Raw genomic sequence first — 19,698 nt, 5'->3', positions numbered from 1 at the left:
ATGTTGCTATAGATATAACTCAGCAATAGAATTGAAATCACAAATAGAAATTAACGCTAAATAGAAAATGATTAAAACGTGTTTTTCACACGGATTAATAAACCAAACATACTCGTAAATTTATATATACTTTAAAACATATGCTTTAATTTTTAATTCATGAATGCACATAAGCTAGCCAACAAATGGACAAAAATTTGTATACTATTTGTAATAAGTAAATAGGTCACTATACTATTTATTTCAGTGACTTAACAAAGATTTATGAAAATTCTTTATTTGGTACAAAAAGAAAATTGAAATGCAAGAACATTGTCAGAAATAAATAATTTTTAGGACTTACATAAAAAATAATTGAAAATTCATAGATCATTATTGTCGTTTATTATTAGGGAGCAATTTTTCTAGTTTTTATTTCCTTTTGCGAACTTTTTATATAAATCCGAAATCTAGCTGATTTCAGATCCAATCGATATAACTGCCCAACAATTTAAGCGTCCTTGCTGAATTAATGATCGTAAGTTTGTTTTATAATTAATGATTTAATGATCGTATGTTTTATAATTAATAATTTAATGATCGTAATTAATTTCAAGTTGGAAAACTTTCTTTCTACAAATGCTAAAGAAACTGAAACTGTCAAGATAATCCGTAGATGAATATATAAATTTGAAATGCGTCTTGTTAAAATGGTGATTAATAAATAAAAATGATAGAATATCCATATCTACCATAATGGAAAAAAGTTTAAAAAATTTAAAAAAAAAAAAAAAAAAAAAAAAAACTTATTTTTGTGAGCATTTGAGCTTGCAAAAGTTAAAATAAAATTCTTAAAAATAACCTTTCAGGATTACAGGAGAATTCGAATTAAGAACAAATATCTTGTTTTTGAATAAATTCAGTGCAGAATAATAATTTCATAAATTCACATTTCCTAGTTAAAAGGCTTTTATTTAAAAAATCCTTTATTCAAATTTTATAGAAAACACCACTTATATAATGAACTAGAATCCAATGCATAAAATGCTAATTATTTTTTAAAGAAGAAATGCCTTGAAATTTTTATTTTCTGCTCATGAAAAGTTTCGCCACAGATCCATTAGTAAATAGCATGTTAAGTGGACTAGAAGTTAATAATTTCCGTTGCTGAAGAGTTTTAACTTTCCTAATTCTTCTAAATTGTAAATTCTAAAAAAAAGATAGAAACAATGATAGACAAAAAACTGGTAACAATGATGGAAACAGTAAAAAAAAAAAAAAAAAAAAAAAAAAAAAAGCTGATACAAAATTAGTAGTAACATTGAAAACGGCTTTGAGCTTTTTTTTTTTCAACAGTGAAATATATATTGTTGCAAAATACGTTTAAAATATATTTCAAAAAATTTATTAAATATTGTAAGAAAAATTGTATGATAAACAAATTTGGTATCATTAAAAGGATATATATATATTTTTTAATTTTATAATGCTATAAAAACTATTTTTCTACTGTAAACTTTTAAAAAGTTATCCCGAATACAGACCAATATTTCGCTTAATTTTTAATTAATTAAAAAATTTTTAATCACTCTGAAAAGCACATTTTTACCCACCAAACTAAATATTTGCCAAATTTGATTGATACATGTCAAAAAGGCTGGTTTGTAAAGTCAGCACATGTACAAACAGACAGAAGCTTTTTCCTTATGTTTAAATATCAAAATTTAGTTAAAATACCAATACATTTTCTCACTAAACATTCTTGCCAGCAGGCTTATGCGTTTTAGCAAAAACTAATCCCTTCCTAGCCCCTTTTTTCAATGAGCTAATAATGATTTATTGGACGTTTAACTCGTACGGAAATGTCTGGTCCCAATACCCTTCTCGTGCCCCCCTTTTTCCCCCCTACTAAATAGACAAAGTAGCTGTAAATTTTATGTTACGAACATACAACACCCTTCGTAAAAAGACTACTAGGATTCTTTTATGTTTGTTAAGGTCCATGACAAGGCGGAAGAAAAATTAACCCTGTATGCAGGAAATATGAAAGAGACCTTATGAACGTCGCCCAACTGGAAACTATAGACTAAAGACCGATCCTGCTTAATTCTTGGTCTTATACTCAAGAATGTGGTTGATATTGTCGATATTAAACACCATTTTTATTTACTTTATTGCTGTTGTAATTAAGGAAAAAGAACAATATAAAGATAGATTAAAATGAAACCTAAAATATTATTATACTACGATATTTCGAATTAAAGGTTCGAATCACCTTAATATTTATTTTTTGTATAATTTCTGTGATAAATTTGAAAAGAGAATATAAGTAGTCTATAGAAAATATAAGGATTTTTCGATCTGCCGTCAAAGACATTTTTTTCCTTAATCTGTTCTCTCCTAGCAGATAACAAATGGTCAAGATCAATTACATGATGTTATTGATACCGGATAAAATTAATGTATTAATCATTGGAAGGAGTAATAGGATTTAATTGAACAAAATTAAAACACAGTGCCTGAAAATTTGCCATTGTAGGATGTCCCCTTTCCGAAAACTAAGAGAACTGCTCCACTTCGGGCTCCTTCATGGTTTTTTTCTATCATTTTTCCTGATAGGTTTTCCAATATCCTTCTATTGATAGCGTTTGAAAAAGTCATAACAATAGTTTTTGATGCAAATTAATTGAATTTTTTATTTCTTAAGATTTGAAGTCTGATTGGAAGAATTTACTTGATAAAATCAAATATCATAAATCCCATTATGGGTTTGAAGAGGTTTATACATTCCAGCTTATTTTCATCAAATAATCTACAAACAAGTTCATTACATTTTCAGAGAATAAATGTAGATTATTCAAAGAATAGTAGTTGATTAGAAAAGATATATTGAAATTTATAGAACAATTAATGGTCCATGTTACACATTCAACATTAATATAACAATATAAGCACATACACGGCAGCTGAAAATAAATGCTAAATAGAGAATCAGTCAATAAATATTAATTTTGGATTTTAAGAGGAGTCGGTGCATAACTAAGCAGGTATTCCATGTATGATATGGCTAGAGCCGAAGAAGAAACATGAGCTCTAATGTTAGCTAACTATTTAATAAATAAACACCGCGTTCCCCAATGATATAAGTAGACGGTTTTGTTTCACATTGAAAACACATTTACATTATAAGGATGATTATTGTTAGATGTATACTTTGGAAACGAAATCGAAATAATTAGGGATGTACCAGCTGCTTTCGGTGACCAGCTGGTCTGTCCATCATTCATTTAGTATTACTTTAATTATGTCAATTAAAGTATTTGCAATAAATTTAATTTTGTTAATTTAATGCATGAATTGCAAAAAAATAACAAGTTACATATAATTGTAAATTATTATAAAAAATACTGTTTATAAGAATTTTTTTGAGAATTAGTTTTTTTAATACTTAATTTTAGTTTAATTCTTAGTTTTTTATGTGAATTACTGTTTAAGCAAACTATAATATATAAATAATAAACATAACCTTCGAAAAGAATTATCTTGCAGTTGATAGAGGACTTATTTAATGATTGAGCTAAGAAGTAAATATATTAAAACTAATAGAAAGTTAATTTTTAAAATTGCTTTTTATTAAATTATAGAAAAAAGCCATAAAAAGTTGGTCAAATAAAAAAAATCAACTGTATTTTATTAGGGGAAAAAAAAAAAAAAAAGATGATAATCCAGTTATACCTAATTTTTAATTTTATGTTAACCTAAAATAAATGAAATAAAATAAATAATAGAAATGAAGATAATAAAGTAGATTTGAATCTTCATCCAAAATAATATAGAAAGCCAAGATTGTAGATTTTAATTGTTTAGTTTTATATTATCTTTAAAAAATTAAAATGACTATAATATGCGCATAAAATTGTATTGAATATCATTGCAATGTGCTCATATAGAAGTATAGTTTACTAAACCAATGAAAAATATGTTTAAAAGTATTTTGAAAAATACTAAGATCAAAAAAGAAAAATATTGAATGGAATAAAAAAAAAAAAGATAACTGAAATTTTTTTTTTTTTTTAATTTAAAATGTTTATGGGCAGTGATATATTTCGAAGTTATAAAGAAAATGCTGGAATTTTGTTAATTTTTTATTAAAATTTTAATTTAATTTTTGAAACAAGATTTCTTAATATTGCTATCTAAGAAATAGTTAATTGCCAGCCAAATTTGAAAGCTCTAAGTCCAACAACCTGCCTCGAAAGATGCAATTTATTGATAGCATGCCAGCCTATAAATTTTATTATATTAAAAGTGTGAATAATTTTATCTCATATTTTTTAACAAAGAAAAATCGTTCAGCTTTGATTGAAAAATGAAAATGATTTGTCTTTCATTTACAATATTGCTGAAAATCAAAATTTAAAAATTTGTTAAAATAAAGAATATTATAAGATTTTATAATTAAAAAGATATATGTCTAAATATACTTTTATTTTAAAGATGAATTAAAATCTTTTTTTTTTTTTTAATTTGGAAACATTTTCGAAAGTTATTGCAGAAAAACTTCAAACTTTTTCGCTGTTTTTAAATAATAAAAATTAAAAAATTGCTCTACCAAACATTACACTTTCCTGCCCTCCTTTCCTACATATTTATTCTTCTCTGTATACACACGCGAACGTTCTCCTTTATTAGAAAAAAAAATTTGCATTTAGTAAAAAATTTATATATATATTATATGGAGAGTCCTTGCAGCCAAATGTTATTTCGAATCGCAATAACATAAAGGCATTAATTTATTCAAATTTCGCATGAAAATATTTCTATTATTATCGACTGTTGGAGACGTTTTCTTTCAAATGAAAAATAATTATACAATAATAAAATAAATGAAAAAAAATAATAAATAAATACATTTATATTTTCAATAAGTTATTTAATAAATAATAATTTTTAACAAATGACTTAAAATATTCTTAATAAATAAATACATTTTAATAATAATAAAGAATTTATTTACATCAAAATCAATTTAAAATAAAAAAAAAATTATCAGATGAATTTCTGAAAGAGTGTAAAAGAAACGAGTAAAGTTTCAGAAAGAGTAAAAGAAACGAATCAGTTTGACGATTCCAAGTTTTGGCGGAATAAAATAAAAAACAAAATCGCGTAATAGGAAATGAAAAAGATTGGCATTATTCGCCACAAATGTGCTTATTTGCCAAATCTTATAACCCCTATTATAGCTAATCCTGCAATTGGGATAGTTCTTGTTAGCGCCTATAGATGGCTGTAGACTGCTGGCGCCGTCTACAGGCACTAATTGGAACCTAGCTTGATCCTCCAATACGTCCTCCGGTTAACTCTACCCACACAACACAGTTTGTTTGTTATTTTCCCCGGCATTTTTAAAAGAGTTGAGATGTTTGAAGTAAATTTGTATTTATCAATTTCTATTCTAACGGTTATGACAAGATTTCACTAAATTCGAAGTCGACTTAATTGGTGAGGAAAGGGATATGAGACAATAAAACAAAATAATGCGTTCCGGTTTTTGCTACGAGCATGCTCTAACATTTTCCCATAACAATGCATCATTGACTAATAATCCTTGCTGGGGAGTACTGATGTTGCCTGAGAAGCATAAGGCCTTTTATTAGCTTTCATTAGTTATTTTCAGTGCTTAACAAATGTTACTATTTCTTCTCTCCCAGTCATATTTAGTTTCAAAAAGTGCTATATCTCCATGATGTTTTTTCGATGAATGGTACATAATATTGTGAAGATATAGCAGTACTCTTGCTATATCTTAAAGAATAAAATAAGTAGGTATTTTGTGCCAGTAAGGGGCGATTTCTATGTTTTTCATCATCATATATTTTCATCTACTCCGTTTAGATATATTTGTTTTAATCATCTGAAACATCTATCAATATTACGTACCCAATTCTCAATTGAATTCATTATCTAAGTATTATACATATAAAAACCTAGCCTAAATGTTCTCACGTTGCTACAAAGCAGGACGTTAGTCAAACAAAAGTCCCATCGGATTTGCATAATAAATAAAATTATTCCCATCTATTAGGGTTCCTTTTATCCCGGGTCGGATTGTCAAATAGGCAAAGTAAACCGCATAGCATCAGGGAATCCCATATATTCTTTTGCCATATTTTCTGATTCTATAAATTTCATACTAACATTTAATTTACAAGGAGCATGCACTCGAACCGATTCATATCAAGTGTAAACTGAATGCTCAAATATTATTCTAATATTCCTAATTATCTTTCGTATTACGTTGCTTTAAAAATGTATGTCTTATATTTTAAAAAAATAGTTAATAGCTGTCTTCTATATTTAAATAGTTGTTAAATTATATTGAAAGTTTTTTTCTTTGTATTTTAAACATTGCTTTAAATTTGAATTTTAGCTTTTTTCATATGAAATATATTAAAACATGCTCATTCGAAAGGATCCATAATTAAATGTTTTGTTAGATGAAACTGTTTACACATACAATTAAAAGCGGTATAAAAAATATTTTGTCTAGAGATTAGATATAAAGCCTAGATATTAGAGATTGAAAGAGGATGTCCCGGAAGTGTTATTGTATAAGGGCCCTTATCACACAGGCCTTATCTGACCCTGTGTGATACTCGGTATCGCAGTATGAATTACAGATTGATATTGCTGTCTTTGTACTTGATACAGCCCGTAGCCGATTGTTTGAAGTCAGAAACCAGGTACTAGGTCAGTATTGAATATCATACTTGCACCAAAATTAGTTTGAGCTGATACTCTATTTTGCAGTATCGGAAGTAAATTAATGTACCCGACTCTTTTATCTTATAATTTTACATTTAATATATTGAAAATTAACCCTTTTGCAATCAATAAGTATTAAAACACTATCTTTTAATAGAATTTTATTTTCTCTTGCCTCCACCTACATTGTTCATTACCTATGGCTTTGGTTGTTAATTTTAAATTTGTATTTCGTTTGGTTTTTAAAGCATATTTATGAAAAGTAAGGACTTTTTAAAATACTGAAAAAAAGAGTTCAATTTTTATATTTAAATATTTTGTCATACATTTCTTAAGAAAATATTTATATTTTTACTTTTAAATATATAAATTTTTTTACTTGAAATTTATTCTTCAGCGCAAATTTTAACACATTTTTTTTACCTAATTTCCAACAATAAATAAAATCATAGCCCTGAAATTCACATCGTTTTCATTATTTCATTAACTTTTGCACTAGGATGGTCAAGACGATACATCACTTTGACATTTTATTTATTTAACTTTGTTAAAAATACCTACAGAATGGTAAAAAAAAACTTAAATTCTTTTTTTTCCAGGTAAATTTAACAGAACGATTGTATATGTTTATTTTTTAATGTAATAAACAAAACCGTGTATTAAGTGAATAATTATGCATCGAATTACTTTTCCCGAGTACAAAGAGTTAAATATTCGCACGCATGAATTTCTTCCATATCGCAAAATTTAGAAGAGAGACGAACCGGATATTTAGGTTTTTAATAGTGCTATGACATGCTTGGGAACTAAGCACTGAGGGTTCCACGTTAGGCTGCCCACCTACAATGGCATATGCATTGCACCCCGGGGCCCACAGTCAAGAAAGCAGATATGGGCTCTGTAGGCCTTGGCCCTCTTGGACTGTCGTGCAACTGAATTTAGTTTAATAGTGCTATGACGCTATGGAATTGTCTCCATTAGGAAGATTCATGTACACTAGATATGATGAATATTTTAAGAGCGATTATTAAGTAACCAATATCAAAATGTCACAAACCTCAGTGATCAATAATTTTCAAAAAGGGGTGTGATTCAAATCCTTGACATGATCTCACTGGTGATATTTCGATTAAAGGTCTTGGATCATGATAGAAATTAACAATCGATACGGTCTATTCAATGGAAGCTCTCAAACAAGAATTCAATCATGGAATCTGTGAATGGGTTGAAAAGTGAATGGACCGGTTATTTTTAGAATTATCGTATCATTGAAACGCATATCACTGAAAGTGGAGCTATCACAGGAAAATGCTCATAATTGTGAAGTCACCGCTCCACTTGACCTTCCGATATTCGCATTTGACAATGCGTTATCCTATGAAGATCCTTTCTAATTGCCTGTAACATGACTCTCTGACATACATTCTTTTCCTTCTGCAGGCGCCATCTATTGACAGAATATAGAACTATAGTGAACATTTAAAAAAATAACTTTTTTTTTTTTTTCAATTTTTTAGAAAATGGTTTTCTTCAATAAATAAAATTAATAGTTTTTAAAAAATTAAAAAGTAAGCTGAAATAGATAAATTAATTCCATCACCCGTTACTTAAAATAGTAAATTAAGTATTAATTACAATTAATAAATTTTATATTTAATAATAATTAATAATTTTAAATTAATATGATTGAAATAACAGATATTTGGAACGAATATTTAAAAATAACAATAGCAAAATTATTTGTTATTCAAAAAATCGTGGATTATGCATCTCTAATGTACACAACAAACAGAAAAGTACAACAAATAAAATAACTAGCCTTTGACTTCCGAATTATGAATACGATTTTCCAAAATCAAATATAACCAATATTCTTGGCGAATCATCTGGTCGTCTAAGGCGACAAATAATGAACGCATGAAAAACGCATACATTTTCATGAAATTACTGTAAAAAAAATCAGCCTAAAATAAATCATTAACATACTAAATAAGTTAATAGAATGCAGCTAAAATGGTCGGTGTTTTTTAAAAAAGAGATGTCATAAGAGGAATGTCTCGGGCTAAAACCACAAAACATCTGAATCCGACACTGATAAGAAACATAAAAATTACTACAGTTAAAAAAAAACTCGAACTGTGATAAAAAAAAATAACATAGAAGTAGCTAAAAACTTAACAAAGCGTGGCACATGTTTACGAGTGAGTTGCGGGAGCAGTTCCAGATAGATAATTCTATATTTGGGATGCAAGAAAATTAGCAATTAATATTAATATTAATTGCACCTTTTTAGATTTTATAGAATTACTTGCAAAATTTAACCCATTCATCAAACAGCATTTGATCTAGTCTGTAGATTCAGAATAACGCTTTTCAATGATCAATTGATTTTTGCTTTGACTAAATTAGCTTTCTTTATTAAATTTATTAATTTCTTTTCATGCATTTCCCAATTGCTTTAAATGGAAACCATTGAGAACAATCATCAGTTTTTCGAAGATAAGTGCTACGTACAAGAATGATACATTTGTTTTGAAACAATAAAAGACTTCAAAATTATTAAAAACTTTCAAAACTAGAAAAGAGAGCGTATTAGAAGAGAAAGAATCGGGTAACTGTGGAGGGTAAGAATTCTACATAGCAAAAATATAGAAACGCTCAGGCATTCAACTAACAGAATTCTAAAGCGCAGTATCCGCATGAGAAACTGGGAATTGATTTTAATTTTCGGAGATATCTCAACATGACGTTCTCTTTCAAATTCATTGGAGTGATTTTAAATCATATATTTTTTTTGCAATTGCTTCTATTGGGTAGAACACATTAAAAGAGTACGTCGAATATTTTCTTTCAAACCTACAGTAAAAAATAAAGCAAGAATGGCATCTCAAGCATGCTAAATCACAAGATATCAAAACTAATTTTTCTAACTTTAAAATGTTTAGAATCGAAATATAAACGATTAAAAATAAAGTAACTTAATTTTAGCCACTGAAATTATTTCTTATTCAATTTAATTAGATCTTATAAATAACGCGAGAGATATATTCAAATCCAACATACATGGCGGTACTATACAGTCGCATTATTCTTCAATTCCCATTATTGGTTCACACTCCCTATATACATTTATTTATATATCTTGTTCAAATTTTCAATCATTAATAAAATACTTTTTATTCATCCACTCAAGTTCAAATACATTTTTTTAAACTTGTAGGAGAGGACACTTGATGTTAATACAGTTTTTTCAAATATTATTTCACTAATTAAATTTAATTAATTAATTTTAGTGTTATATGGGAGAAAAAATAGACCAATAGATGGCAGCACGATAGTATCATATTGGCTAATAAATAATTTTTATTGCTAACATTATTTTAAAACTAATAATATAGTTTTAAACTTATAGTTTAAAACTAATAAGCAAGTTTTAAAAAAAACTTGCTTCAATGAACGACATATCAGAGGTTATGATCTTTTTATGGACTTCTGATATAGCTTATTCAGTTCAAAAAAATTTCTCTTATATAAGATATTAGCAGGATATAAATTTAGGAATAAATACCGTTAGTGGCGGAGCGTGTAGATCGCTGGAAAAAAGTTATATAAAATATTAAAGGGTAATTATTTAATAAAAAGTAACTAAAATAAAATTTTTCTTTGTTGATGTAAGTAGGAATTGACTTTAAAAAATGTTTTTATATTACTTGTTTTTTCTATATATAGAAATCGGATTTTCCTTAGAAATAGCATAGAAAATTAACCGATTTTAAAAATGGAAGAAAGGGGAAACCCTTTCTTTCATTTGTTTCTGAACATCGAAAACAAGAAAAAAATGAGATGTTGTTTTAAACTAAATTCAGATAGCCATTTTATACCAATTGTATTAGCGATGGCCGTCACATCTGCAGATGTTTTTGAACACTAAAATAAGAAAAGAAAAAAAAAAAATGAGATGTCATTTTTAACTTGGATCTCAAACAGCCATTATTTTATTTTAATACTAACTGTCCCTTCGCCGCTACAAAGCTTGAATCTTACGTTAATGAATTGACTAGCCTGCTAAATAAATTAAAAATCCCTTATTGTATTCTAATTTAAATAAATTGCACACGACATTTGTTTTTTAAATTTATGAAACGATTTATTTATATTTGCACTTTAGATAAAATAATTTAACTATTTATCAAAGTATATTCTTAAAGTTTTGCATAATTAGGACACTACATACAAATAGCAAAATGAAAAAAAAAAAAAAATATTTTGTCGGGTTCAAGTACCGCAATCAACGCAATACTAGATCACTCTCTTGTTTGGGGTTGCCTTCGTCACATTCAGCAAGTTGAGAAGTAGGTTTAGCCCAATATTCTGTGTCCTAGACTAACTGTCATTTCAGATATAGGTGAATAGCGAAGAGAACAAACTTTAGACATAAATTCTTATGAACAACGTCGATTCTTCACTTTACACCGTAGAGATGGCCATTATATAAATAAACTACAGCTATATATATTATTATGCATGCCACTGATTTCTTTTTTTATCCGGGTAAATGTTTTAAATTAAAAAAATAAAATTAAAGTGGAAAGAAATTACTACACATTAAACTAACTTGTATAAAATAATAATAAAAAAGCTTGAATATCTTTCCTCCGAATCGAATGGTCTGTTAAATCGACATTTATTTCTTTTTTAGTTATCAAAATAATTAAACTTAAAAAAATAATATCAGGGCAAAATATCCAGCTCCGTAAACTGCGCACCATTAAACGCACAATATTTAATTTATCTAATATAGCGCACATATTTTATAATCGTTTAAAGATCTACAATTTTGGCAATACGATTCTTTTTTAAAGCTCTCTCCTTTATGACCCTCTAATGCAAATTATTTTATCTCTATTGGAACAATTCTTCATAGTGCGCCCGTATTCGAAGCATGAGTAACACTGTCTTGGTCTTAAGAATTCACGTATATTGCGACACTGCCATCCCAAATATACTGTGCCCGTTTTCATAATTCTATTGAAAGAAGCAGGATCCATAGTGTAAAGTCTCGATCCAAAAACAGGTAGCGATATGATCAAATTTTTTTATTTACAGCTTTATTACATAAAAACAACTCTTTCTAATCTAGGTTAAATGAATGATGCTATTTACAACACGAAAATTACACAAGAATAGTTCCTCGAACCATTTCGAAGGAAACAACTTTACAAGAACAGCTAACAGGCTGTTGGCGTTTTAGGCTACTCCGGGGGTAGCTCTCGGAATCCACCGAATTTTCTTCGGGTGGAATTCTACGCAGAAGTCCGATTCACACGAAGCTTCTCCTCCTTGGTTCACACGAAGCTCCTCTCCGTCTTCTTCCGAAAAATCTCACCTTTTATTTTCCTCTCAGACTCCCTGTTACCCAATCACCGTTCAGAACAACCTGAATCGTCTCTGGTCGCCCGTGGGAAAATGTCCATTGATGATTCACCCTCCACCATGGGAAAAATGCAGGACATCTGGAGTGTTTGACACTGTCGCCTTTCGAAGACACGATTTATTTCCCTGGGAAACGCACGTGTGGTTCCTTATCTGGATTAGCACTAAATGGCCAGATGACCGTACTTAAAAGGAGGGTCTTCCATTTGGCAATCTGGAGGCACTTAACACTGTGGGAGTTTCGTTGATGAAGAATGGCCCGGAATGTACATTATCGAGTGTGGGAAAAAGGAATGTCACAGTGGTCACCCAGGAAGAAGCTGATTCATTACAATAGACACAATCCAGTTTGCATCTTTTGGAAGTTTCATCAAGTATTTATTTGTGCTTTAAGTCACTATTTTCTAATTCAGCGTTTTGCACCTTCAGTTGCTGAATAATTGCCCGTTTTCCTCTATTCGATTTATTATAATTTTTGGATTAATCTTTACAGGTCTTTTAAAATTACATTATTCTCGATATCTTCTTTAAGTTTGTTCACTTTCTCTTCAGTACCCACTTCTCTAAGTATTCCGTTATTACTAATTTTTTTTAATGTTCTTTATACTAATCGCAAGTTTGGATGGATTGATGGCAGCTTGTAATTTGTCAGTTTTAACTTTCGGATAAATCAGGGAAATTGGGCCTTCATTTCTCTGCCTACTTCTTGATAGAGATCATCTACTTGCCTTCTCTGTTATTTCCGCATAACTTTTCATCTGTAGCAATTCTTTTGGTTTTTGTGTAATATCTAATTTTTGTAATTTCTCCTCAACTAATCCAACAACTTTCTCCGCATTAATTTGTCTCGTTAAAATCATTTTAGATTACTTAAATTCAATGAACTTCTGAGTTAAAATTTTATCAGTAAAAACAAAGTCGAAATTAATCACCTTTCTCATCACATAACTGCCTTTAATTCGTACTGGTTTCGACTACACTACTACATTTACTTTTCCACTATCAGATTGGGAAGGATTTCCGCAGATGAATTCATAGCTTTAAAAGTATTTTAAATTACAATTTTAAAAAAAAGAGAGACTAATGTTACTGTTAACGCATCGAACATCATCCCGCATAATTCATTCCGAATATGAGGCAATTAAATTTGTTACTCCCAACTTCTAACAATTCAAGGAAAACTTAATTCTACTTAAATCTGATTTATAATGAAATCGTTATAAACGTGCAGCTTAGCAGGCTTTAAAATAATAATACACGACTTAATTGGCTTTGGATAGTTTAAATAGCAATGCATTCCAAAATAACAACAGAATTCTAAAATCAACTGGATCTAAAGGAGGAATCCTAATCATTTTAAGATCAAAATTTAAATCTAATTCTTAAACTTTTGATTTTTCTTCTAACAATTCAAATGTTCATGCTATAAGAAAAATGCAAATTAGAATATGGGTAAAAATAATGATGATTGCACATCTAGATTAGGTAATGCGACTAGTGGAATAATAATGGATGTATATATAAAATGTTTTTGCGTGGAGCTTTAATTATAATTAAAATTCTGGATGAACTTTGTGCTATTCGGAGAGTTTTATTGAAGTATCTTTTGTCACAAAAGGAAAGAATGCCTACTTTTCATAAGTAGATAATATATAAAAGTTAATTACTAATTAATTAGAAATTAATTTATTTGCATTTCACTGATAGTTGTGTCTAGTTATAACTAATATTAATAATAAGTATCTAAGTCTTAACTCGGAAAAGGAATTTTTTAAAAAAAAATTAAGTTGAAAATAAGTTATTCTTGATCACCTTCCTGATCATATAATTATTTTAGTGTCCTTGACTACTGCTAAATTTGGGAGGAATTTAAATTTTGATATTGTAAGATGCCATCAGATTAAGTGGAAAAAGACATAGATGCAAAGAAGGGCTTATTTTAAAGGATCGTTTTTTTTTTTAAACAGGGAGCACGTTTAAATTATGTAAATATCAATTTAAACTATAACAGAGTTTTTAAATCTTACTTAACGTTGTAACTATTGTTTGCCAACGCTTTCAAAAACCCACCGCGCTTTTATGTATACGCTAGGATGGGTTTAATTCGGCAAAATAGGGGTGAGAGGAAAGAAGATATTTACATTTGACAATAAAATAAATTCCGGAAATGGCGCACATCCTTTCGCGTGTCACCCCTTAGATAGAACCGTTGAAAAAATAGTCGTCGCAGAATACTGAAACGAACATTATGGTCTTGTATTTATATGGCTATTTATACTGGGAATAACAATTTGATTATAATCATTATTTTTAATTTATATAAACATTAATACAAATAATTTAAGAAAAATTACTTATGCATTTATAATTTAGTTAAAAAATTAATCTTTTGAAACGGAAAATTATCATTACTATGCTTTGTAAGATAAGCCAAACTATTTATGCGGAAATTCGGCATAGTATCAGTTAACCGTAATTAAAATTCACCTTTGTTGTGAGCAAATAAATGAATACAAAGAACAACGTGAACCTACCGACCACACAGCAGTCGTATGCCAGCTCATAAAATGGTGTCTGGATGCGAGAGATGTGGGTTCATGATGGCCTTTACGTGGCTAACTATCTCCTTTTTCTTTTATAGGAGGAAGCTGGAATAATTTTTCTTTCGCAACTTAGATACATAAGAGATTAAGCAACATAACTTTTGATAACAGAATATTTACAAAATATACAAGCCTTTTAAAAAGATTTGTAGAAAATCTTATATATCCAAGATCTTTGTCAGCTACAAGTTCAGATTATTTAGTTCATAATAAAATATTATATATCAGAATTCTTTTTTAATGTAAATCTCACCTAAAAGAGAATAGAAATGTTCCATAGTATCAAGAGCTTGCCAATGTTTATAAAGTATTAATAAAAGTGTAGTTCGTCTTTTCAAAAATTTAATGGGAATCCTTGATCATTGCACAAATGAATTCATTCCCATGCAGAGTGTAATCTTATCGATATATATATATATATATTTCCATACTGAACAGTGACTTCTCATCATGGTCATCGCAGTCGCTTCCATCCAGTCTCCAAGCAATCAGACGCTCATCGAGGAACATGAAAAAGAAAAGATGCCATTAATAACAACAAGGAATAAAATAACACAACTTGTCTCATTTCCGAAAGTCAACTGAGGACAAAGTCCAGTCCTCAAGAACCATTCAGTCCTCTGAATCGAGTTTCAACAGCGAGTAAATATTATCGTATAACTCTCTTCTAAAGAAAATTGTTAAGATTATTAATGTACATATCTGGGCTTCTCAAGTCCACAGCTAGCATTTAATTTCCCTTTCTTACATAAACTTCAATTTTAGAGCTTTATCATCTTTATGTCATAAGAAATGTATTATTATGCTTTATTTGCTTTTTCGACATCTGATTTTTCCAAACTCCTACGCACTCACTGGTGTAATCCTATTGACGAAACTAATTTACAAATGATCAGATTATTTTAAAATATAATAGGCTCCCTTCAGATATCCTTTAAATTTTGTAGATCATCTCGCATTCTAAACATAAGCATCACCTAATTCTATATTTTTCATACATAGTCTTTATAAGATTAAAATTTTATACCCAAACTAATTCATTTAAGAAACACTACTCAATTATATAGCAACTACTATGCATTTTTTTAATTGCTATGTATGATTTTTTTCATGCAACCCTATTCTTTTTATTAGCCCCAAGCCTTTTTTATGCTTACTAATGTGAATTAATATTTTCGTCTCTACATTATAAAAATTTTGTTTGTACGTTCATTTTGTAATTTTTTGTTTTATCTAGTCTATTTCTCATTTTGAAAATTGTGTACTATATTATTATTTGTATTTTCCATTAAATTGCAAGACAATTCGTACGCTTCTGTACTTAGGCCCTGTAAACAAGATTAATTTCTATCAATCGTTCTAAAAACTCTCATGATTAATACGAAAATTGTAAAAAAATTGTTCAATACCCCACTTATGCACCAAGCAACTTCAACGACTTCCAATCAACGGCCGGGTTGTTAAAGAAAGGCGACTATTCGGTACTTCAGGACTCGGCATATGCAAGTACCCCCTCAGAGGATAGTTTCTTTCTAACATAACACTCCGGGCGAATAAGAAATCAGAAGTATTAAGGTTCTGGATTTATAGTTGTAGTGGTATATATAATTATAGTTATAGTTCTATGTCGAATATTGATTTCAAACGGTCAGAAGGAAGGCATCCAAAATGCAAACCGATATTTCAATACTTCGAATTAATTGATTATCAGTGGTTAAAGATTGATTTTTATTATCAGTGGTTATCACTGATTATCATAGATCACATGGTTATCATAGATTAATCTTTCGTAACTATTATTCACCATTGGCGAATAATAGTTACGAGATGGCAATAGTTCCAATGACATTTAGTTAATACATAAATACCGATTTCTTTATTTACTAAGAAATGCACAAATCTCATATGTGGAAAATTGAAAAAAAAAAAAATAATTAAAGTCTTCTTGGAGTTTACAGGTTTGCCCAAGATCTACAAATTTATTAGAGAGAGGTTTAGTTTTGTTACATAACATCCCGTTTTAAAGCAACATTAAGACTATTTTTGGACGGATCTCGTAATTTTGAACCGCGGACAGCTGACGAGGACGACATTGAGCTGGCACCCCCTCTCCAAACTTCCACACCACACTAATAGGAAGACGTTTGGCCCCCAACAACGTGCACCAGATCCGCTTACACGACGGTTCTTTGATGGAATCGGGACTCGAACCTGCAGCCCTTCGGTTCTGAAGTCGAGACCTTACTACCAGACCACCCGATCCCAGGTATATTAAGTTTCTTCAACAATAAGAATTTTAGTTAATCTCTCAAAGACAAAAAAAAAAAAAAAAAAAATCCGGAAGGAGAAGAGCTGAAATTGCTAACGTATTTTTTTTTTATTTGCATTCATTTTGTTTGCAAGTATATATAACTTTTCTACACGATGGATCTTCCGAAAAGAGCCTCGAACTTGCAAATTCCTGGTCCTGAAGTCAAAATAGAGCTCACTAGAGACGAGTCTCGAGGTAAAACAACAAAGCTTGTAATATGAAGTCTTTATCTAAGAGAAAGGTAATCGCTCCATAACTTTGAAGATGCGATAAAGATGAAAGTAGCGGAGTTATCTTCCCAAGACTTTTTGATATACTCAATATAGGTGTTATCCACCTCTCAATAGCATAAAAACTTTGGACCTGGCACAAGGTAGTGAATGTCACAATGCTCAGATTTTTATTTTAAGATTCCGTGCATAAGCGTTTTGTGCCTCCTTAGTTTAAGGAAGAAATTAGAGAATGCGTTTTTGACACCTTATTGTCAATTGATAGAAACCAAAACTTATTCCAAAATAATTTTAGGACTACGGTCACATACCGAATTTTATTAATCTTAATAAATGTTTTAATTCTTGCATTTGCAAGCTAAAACTGTACACCAAATTTTAACTAACCAGCTTTTTATGTTATGTAGTTACTGTGTTAATTTCCTGAAGTGTACATCGTCTAAATGGGTTTCATTCAAAATTTGAAAGAAACCCATAAATTTGTGGTAAAGACCACATATCAAACTTCATTTAACTAGTTCCAAATGTTTTTGAGTTGTTATTTCGTACTCTTTTCATACTAGGAAGTAAAATATTTTTAGAGTTCATGAAATGAGACAATATTCGCCTCTTATTTGAATGATCTTTCTACATTTGATCGTTAAGAGATTGTAAATAAGTGAAAATTTCATTTCTCTTTGATCTGAATGATTCATCTACGAACTCGTCCATAATTTTCACATCTATTTTATTGTATTTAAATTAGGTTTGATTTAATGATTCTATGGACCACCATTACAGAATATCCGCAGAAACTTTCCGGAAGTGTTAATCACTAAAAAATATCAACTTCCAAAACTCGACATTTGGAAATAAATAATATATAAATATTAAAAAATAAATTCCGAGATAAAAAGAAAATTGAATCTTCTTTTATTAGATTAAAAAGTTTTATATGTTGAAATGAAACGGATTTGATAGCTTTTGGAGAAATTCCCAGTGTTGGGGTATTCAGCTTTTGAAATATATTTCATAATAATTGCAATAATATTTTTTTATAGAAAAAAAAATTCATGATTACCTTAAAAAAATGCATAAATACTCACCAGAAGATTTGAGCATGTTAAATACATAAACACTTATGTAAACATCACTTACTTTCAAAACGAAACACATTTCAGAGTATTAACTAAATTTCACAATTATAATATAAAAAAAATTTGTAAATAAATCTCACTCTACAAAGTGCACAAGCAAACATGAATTTTTAACACAGTTACCGTACTGCATATGCGTAAGCATAAGAAATTCTGCCTCTAATCAATGTCGCGATCTTGCCTGTGTCGTTCCGTCTGTCTTCTCGTTTCATTGGAGGGATGCAATCGACGCGACATTCATCGGAAAGGAATGCACGGATCGTGTAACCTTGGTCAAGCAAAGACTTCGGTTCCTGCAACACTATCAGATGGGAAGGGATGAAAATTCGGTATTGCAAAAATGTGGAATGGATTCGAGCAATATTTTTAATGATAACATCTTATGATTCATTCAATAGCAGCTTGCTTCAGTGATTTGTATTTGTCAAAAATAATACTGAATACCCATTAGCGGCGCAGCCATTGTAGTGGAAAGGACAATTTAGTTTTTAAATTTTAGTTAACATGAATTTTAACGTTCCGTTTTTAAAGCAGCACTAGGGCTATTTTGGGACGGACCTCGTAATTTTGAACCGAAGTCAGATGACGAGGACGACACCTGAACTGGCATCCCCTCTCCAAACTTCTACACCACATCAGCGGCAGGACAATTGGTCCCGACGGATTTAATGTACACAAGACCTGCTTTCACCTCTCTTCTTTGGAAGAACCGAATCTCGAACATGAAATCCTCCTGTTCCGAAGCCGAGACCTAACCCTCAGGCCACCGCCGCCAGTAGAAAGAACAAGGGCAGGCTGAAGGCGAGATGCATCAGACATTCGATCGTAGATCAGGTACAATTCCAATCAAGACGAAAAGCTAAAAAATTATTATTATTATTATTTTAGCATGACAATGAATTTTGATGCGAGACTCCTTTCCTTCTGTATATCAAAATTGAAGATCCAGGGGAAAGGGGTCAGTTGGCTTCATATATTTTCAACAAATCAAAATTCTTTCAATTTGGTTGTAAAAGACATCCCTCCCCCCATGAAAGCTCAACTACGCCGCTAATGAGTCCATGTTTGAGATAATAACTATTGAGAGACAAAAACTGAACGACGAAATTATCCTTTTTACATAAGGCTAATATTAACACACTGCGTATGGCGCTCTGCGCGCTCCCAGGATCCGCACATTTTTGTACGCTCTGTCTAGAAGCATGCTTGGTAAGCAATAGAATAGCATATACACATTTTTA

The 19,698-nt window shown here is 29.8% G+C and overlaps 1 long non-coding RNA gene across 1 annotated transcript in view; it reads right to left on the bottom strand.

Moving 5' to 3' along the window:
* Window positions 1-18,684, bottom strand: part of LOC129969098 (uncharacterized) — a 42,675-nt gene extending 23,991 nt beyond the window's left edge. The window contains exon 1 of the long non-coding RNA XR_008784461.1: window positions 18,407-18,684. This is a non-coding gene — a long non-coding RNA (uncharacterized LOC129969098). The remainder of the gene's footprint in view (window positions 1-18,406) is intronic.
* Between the last annotated feature and the right edge of the window lie 1,014 nt (window positions 18,685-19,698).

The sequence above is a fragment of the Argiope bruennichi genome, chromosome 5, assembly GCF_947563725.1.
Source record: "Argiope bruennichi chromosome 5, qqArgBrue1.1, whole genome shotgun sequence".
Taxonomy (NCBI): Eukaryota; Metazoa; Arthropoda; class Arachnida; order Araneae; family Araneidae; genus Argiope; species Argiope bruennichi.
The sequence above is the reverse complement of the archived record's forward strand: the minus strand, read 5'-3'. Positions and strand labels throughout refer to the sequence as shown.